Source organism: Abramis brama, assembly GCF_963993115.1.
Source record: "Abramis brama genome assembly, chromosome: 5".
Taxonomy (NCBI): Eukaryota; Metazoa; Chordata; class Actinopteri; order Cypriniformes; family Leuciscidae; genus Abramis; species Abramis brama.
The window spans coordinates 2,008,545-2,014,544 of NC_139967.1; the positions used below are offsets into that span (position 1 = coordinate 2,008,545).

Sequence of the window (6,000 nt, forward strand, 5' to 3'; positions counted from 1 at the left end):
CTCCAGAAAACAGGTCTTCTGGACTTTGTGCTTTACCTGAGCGGAGTCTCTGGATCCACCTGGTACACACACACACACACACACACACACACACACACACACACACACTGGTTGAATGTCATAAATGAGAGCATATGTTGTTCCTTTGAAGGTGCATGGCCTCCTTATATCAGGAGCCAGACTGGTCCACCAAACTAGAGACTGTGAAAGACAAGATCGTCCAGAGACTCAGCGGTCCTGCAGTCAGCTGGGGAGATTCTTATGACAAACTGAAGAAATATTACTATGAGAAAGACATATTCAGCTTGACTGACTTCTGGGCAGCGATGTTCGTTACAGGTTATGTGAAAGAGGTCTGTAACTATTCATAATACAATCCTGTATGATTTTAATGAGCTGCTCACATTCAGTATAAAAAAGTGCTATATTTTAGTAGGCTATTGATATGTATGACACACTAAATTAAAAAATATGATTTTGTTAAACATAATAACGAGAAACCTTTTTCGTAATTATTAGCAGGGCAAACCATAATAGCACGCAGTGATATCAGCTGGTCAAAGCTGTGTAGAACACAGCAGTTTATGCACTGTATATATTTAATTAATATATTAAAATATATATATATAATTAAAGTAAACAATTGAACACAAAATATTGATTTAAAATATTATATTAGCTAATTAAATGCAAAGCTTCCACAAAGAAAAACAATTTCTAGCAGGAGGTTTCCACTTGAGCTTGTTTGTCACTGAAGAATTTATTCTCTTCAGATAGATGAACACACACTCTCAGATCAGTGGGACCAAAAGAGTAAAGACCCGTTTCCAATCTACACAGCGATCGACAAGCAATGCAAACAGAGCAATGATGGAGGTCTGTGTGTATGTGTGTGAGAAAGAAAGAGTTAATGTGTTTGTTTCAGCTGTTATATGGATGTGTTCTCTTTCATCTCGTGTTTGAGATCCACCTTTGGGAAGGGCATCCGTACCTGACCTCTGCAGAAGCATCCAATGGCACCAAGTCTGGCTAGACAGACAGAAGCGCGCAGCCAATGCCAGGTAAGCCCCCCCACCCCCTTACCTGAGAGCATATAAGGCCTGCATGCTCTTCTCCAGTTGGCATTCGCTTCTCGCGAACTCTGGACATATTTCTCACAGCTCGTGGATTTGTTTGGACGTGCACATTTGTCTTCAGGAGGACATATCATTCAGATCAGCCTCCGCTGGACGTGATTGTCTCGCTCTCCATTTCAGCTGTGTCATGCTGCAAGCTGCCCACGCTGCACTTCACATTAGACTGTCCGCATTTTTTCTCGCTCATTCCCTCTTCCCCGAAAATTGCAGCCACTGCCTGGCTTTCCAAGAAGCTACTGCGCCGCAGGCATAAGGTGGCCACTACTAAGAGTGTGGATTTCGAACAGTCGGACTCTGACAGGGCAAATGGCGACGAGATCGCGCACCCTGGGGACTCCAGTGTAGCGCCAGCTTTGAGTTGGACTGATCGCTCAAAGTCCGCTTCTCTTCGATTCTCTTATCGATTCTTATTGGGAGGGAATAAGTACAAATTTGTTTGTATTAACTCGCTTTAATATCTGATCAGAAGACACAGCACAGAGTATACACAAATTATGTGTAGCAACCTCAGAACAAACCTAAAAGTAGGTGAGCTACTTCTCAAAGTAAAGTCCAGGGACCTATAGCCTAGGGCAGTGTTTCTCAACCAGTATGCCATGGCACGCTAGTGTGTGCCTTGAAAGATTATAAAGAAGAGTGCCTTAGGATTAGGAAATTGATAATTTTCACATTTATTGGTCCGGACAAAAAAATAAATAAAACTGCCATTTATGTGCCATAAAAACTAAAAACACAGACTGAAAACAGTTAAGGAAGAGCTTGTGCCTTTTGGAATATTAACAGTGCTCATTTGGATTAGGCTATTGAGTTACTAAAACAATCTTTGTCAAATAATACATGGGTTTTCTTCACATTTTGAACATTTTTGTTTCCATTTGTTTAATTTCAAGATCTGATGTGACTTATCCATTGTTGTTTTTACAGCTACAAAGCTGGGAGCACTAAATGATATTCAGTCTTTATACACACATTATACACGCTTTTAACATTAAATAAAGCACATAAATAGTACCTGATATTATCATTGCCACACTTTGAAATTGTTGTTCCAGCGCGACGTCGCAGTAAAATAGGATCCGTTTCAAATAGAATCGTCGCATGTCGCGGCTGGTTAAACTTTGATTAACATGGAAAATGATACTTTTTATCGTGTCGCGCCGTCGCGTCACATGTAGTTAGGACGCGGTCAGAGCGCTTCTGCCTCGATGCCATGTTTGCTCATAGTGTTTGCTACGTTCTGAACCAAAACAACGCAGCACGTGTGTGACGTCGTGTCACATTTGAACGAGCGGAACCGATAAGTGGAATCGTTAAGCAGGCATGCTAACGGTTCCAAGTAATCGATTCACTGGGCACCGGTTCTGAAGAAGAACCAGTTCTCGGTTCCCATCCCTAAGGATGATGCAGGCCTTCTCGAAGGCTTGGAGGATGAGGAGCCTATCCCGCCTTCTGTCGCTCCTCAAGCTCACACGCCTGCTGCTTTACCCCAGTCCGTCCTCACTGAATGTTGTGAGCGAGTGGCCGCTCACCTCAATATTGAATGGCCGGCATTGCAAAGTGCCACCGACCAGTAAAGGGACATTTATGATGGGAAACTCCTGGGACCACCTCCCGGCCTGAGAAACCAGCTTGTCCCTGTCCTTCCCACTTGTGCCAAGCACATGAAGCAAAGCTGGGGAGACCCGCTCGACCTTAAACATGGCTTTGCGGGTCTCAAAGTGAAAGACATGATGGCCTTCGCCATGGGCAACATCAAAAAGAAAGAGGACGAGGCATTTAATCCATTTCTTCCCCGGAAATCAGTGTCGTGCCAGGTTCCGCCTCCACGGCCATCTAACATGCCAGTCAGAGCCAAACCTCGAGGCAAACCGCCAGCGCAGCATGGTAATCCCCCGTTGGGAAAACATCCTTCGCCACGGCCAAGAAAGCCCCTAAATCCACTCCCTCTGATCACAAACTCAAGCAGCCGCCCTGGTGCACGGCCACGAGGGGCTTTGAGTCCATGTTCGCAGGTGAACAGCCGCCGAACGCCTGTTCTGCTCTTCTTATTCCCCCGTTAAAGAAATGGAGGGTCTCTGTTGGTGAGGTCAGCCTCCCCATAGAGGGTGCCCACCCTGTGTTCAAAGATAGGGGAGTGACGAGATCTCCCGAGACTAAAATGTGACGAGATTTCTCGTTGAGTGAATAGCTGTCTCGTGGTATCGCCATGACGGAGCGTGAGGGTGAAATTAGCATAGAATATGCCACCGCTACATTCACCTTACATGCCTCCACTGTCGTTTTGCTGTTTTTTATCCAAATAAAAACCATTGTAAACTATTGTAAATGTCTGCTCTGCTCATCCAGCACAAGTTGCAGTTGCACACAGTGCAGCACGAATCACAGTTCACTGATAGTGTGACGATGGTGGAGGATTCTAGTCAGAGTATGAGTCTGATACTGCTCCATTGGGCTGTGATTCTGGGGCGTGTTTCAACCGAACCAGGAAAGAAAATGCCTCTGCACTCAATTAGATAGACCTACTACCAATCAGAGCAATGGAGTAAGTGACGTACTGTATGTTTTTCATTCATGTTTTCGATCGACAAATGCCTTGATCGTGGTCGAAATCTTCTATAACAGACGCAATGGCGGAATCTATACATGATGTTTTATAAACAAAGTTCGGGAGGAGCACGTTCAAATCATCAATCCAATCAACTTGTCATCAAACAATTACCATGATGTCTACCCTATCAGCATGAGAGGAAGTAGAGTTCTCAACGGGCCTGAAAATTACAACCAGAACCAACCCGGCCCATGGCTTTTAAAGTATTATCATGACCAGCAGACGGGAATTCAAATCAACCTTTAATGTTCATGCCTTTTAACAATACAAACAATACAAACAACTGAAACAATAAACTTTAAATATATAAATAGGCTGTAGTAGCGACGGTGAATTCACCTGCGGCAACTTTACTTTTCACCAACTCCATCTTCTTCTCCAGGCTAAAGGCGTGCATGCAGCGGCATCAGGTCTGCCGCCGCCCCTCTCCATGATGCATGTTGCACCATGCGTTGCACGCAGCAGCCAGACTTTCTTTACGGTGAACAGCAGCGATGATTAATAAATGTGTGTTTTTTGTGATGTGATTTGTTTTTTTTCACTGAGTGGAAAAGATTAAGCCCGAGGTCCGACCCGACCCGAGTCATTTGCTTATATTTTCGACTCGAACCCGGCCCGAACCCGCGGGTCCCGTCGGGTTTGTCGGGCCGACCCGACCCATTGAGAACTCTAAGAGGAAGCATATATTTATTCACTCTGTCAACTCCTTGAGAGTTTCCAGCATCCATCCACTCACTCTCAGCTTGTTCTTCCACAGGCAGGAATACAGGGGGAGTACTTTGGGTTCGGGCCGAATACCGATCCCGGAGCCTCTCCTCGGACAGCACGCCAAATATGCATTTATTCTATCTGACTTATTTGTACGTGTGAACTCGTGAAATCTCAATTCTCCAGCGGCAGTCATCTTTGTTGTAAACGAATTCAACCCATGCGCTCTTTGGTGACGTGGATGATTACTGTTGATCATCTGTCCATCGTGGTATAAAGGCCGCCCTGACAATTTGATTGGTCTGAACAACTTTTGTTCGGCCATAATAGCTCCTCAACGGATCAAGTCCAGACCGAACTTCCCGATCTAAACATTTTGTGGGCAGGGCTAAGTTCGGCTGGCATCCAGGCTAGAACAGCAGCTCATGCAGGCCTTAAATGCTCTCAGGTAAGGGGCTGGGGCCTTACCTGGCATTGGCTGCGTGCTTCTGTCCGTCTAGCCAGACAGAGGTCAGGTACGGATGCTCTTCCCATAGGCGGATCTCTCCACTCTATGTTTAAGAGAACCGGGGTTACAACAGTAACCTATTTTTTCTGTCTGCAGACCCCTTGTTTGAGTTCACTCCATATGAAGCCGGTTATTCCCTCACTGGAGCGTTTGTGGAAACATCCAACTTTGGCAGCAAGTTTGAAAATGGCCGTAAAATCAAGAACCAGACTGAGATTGACATGCTGTACCTGCAAGGTAACAAACTCTGTTTTAAAGGAGAGTTTATTCACATTTATAATATCAACTTCTACAGATTGTCTATTGTACACTGTACATTGACCTGAATTAAAGAATAGTCTAAAATTGATCAATAGTCTCTGGGATGTATATTGATCTGGAGATCAGGTCTGTCAAAACTGAAATATAAACATTACAGTCAGAAATATTGAAAATCATTTAAAAAGTAATTTCACCAACACAATGAGGTGCTGCTTTTTAACATAAAACTCCTCATTACACAGTGATTTTGTCATGATTCCTGTCTTGTGTTTCCCTTGTCTTGTGTGGACTTTTGTTATTTCCTGTTCTGTGCCATGTTTTGTAGTCCTTTGTAGTTTTTCTTGTTCATTAGTCTCTCCAGGTGTTGTTATCTTGTTTAGCTTGTTTGCCTGTGTATTTCAGCCTCTGTGCTTCAGTTGTTGTTTGTTGGTCGTTGTAGCTGTTTTCTGTTCCATGTTCCTGTCCTGAGTTACGTGTTCCGTTGTTTGCCCTGGATTACCTGTTTGTTTTATTAAAGTAGTGCTTACATGTGGATTCTCTCTCCGCTTCGTTCCTACCACATTGTTACAGATTTAAAGGAGAGTTCCTTAACAATAAGAGCTTAAATGATAACTTTATGCATCAGACTGTTTGATGATACATGATAAAATGATACATTTTGGTTTATTGTAAACAGTTTTAAACTTAAATGTGTTTTCTGCAGCTCTGTGCGGCAGCATTTTAGCCGATGGAGACGAGGATAAGAAATACCTCTGGGAACAAATAAAAGGTGCAACTTC

General features: G+C 43.9%; 2 protein-coding genes across 2 annotated transcripts in view; both read right to left on the reverse strand.

The window, feature by feature from the left end:
• LOC311083523 (cytosolic phospholipase A2 gamma-like) overlaps positions 1-2,432 on the reverse strand; it is a 251,611-nt gene extending 249,179 nt beyond the window's left edge. Inside the window, exon 1 of the mRNA XM_084115110.1 lies at positions 2,149-2,432. The gene's annotated coding sequence lies outside the window, so the exon portion shown is untranslated. The remainder of the gene's footprint in view (positions 1-2,148) is intronic.
• The window catches only part of LOC311083528 (cytosolic phospholipase A2 gamma-like), a 45,452-nt gene that overhangs the window by 31,175 nt on the left and 8,277 nt on the right, over positions 1-6,000 (reverse strand). The gene's annotated exons all lie outside the window — the stretch shown is intronic.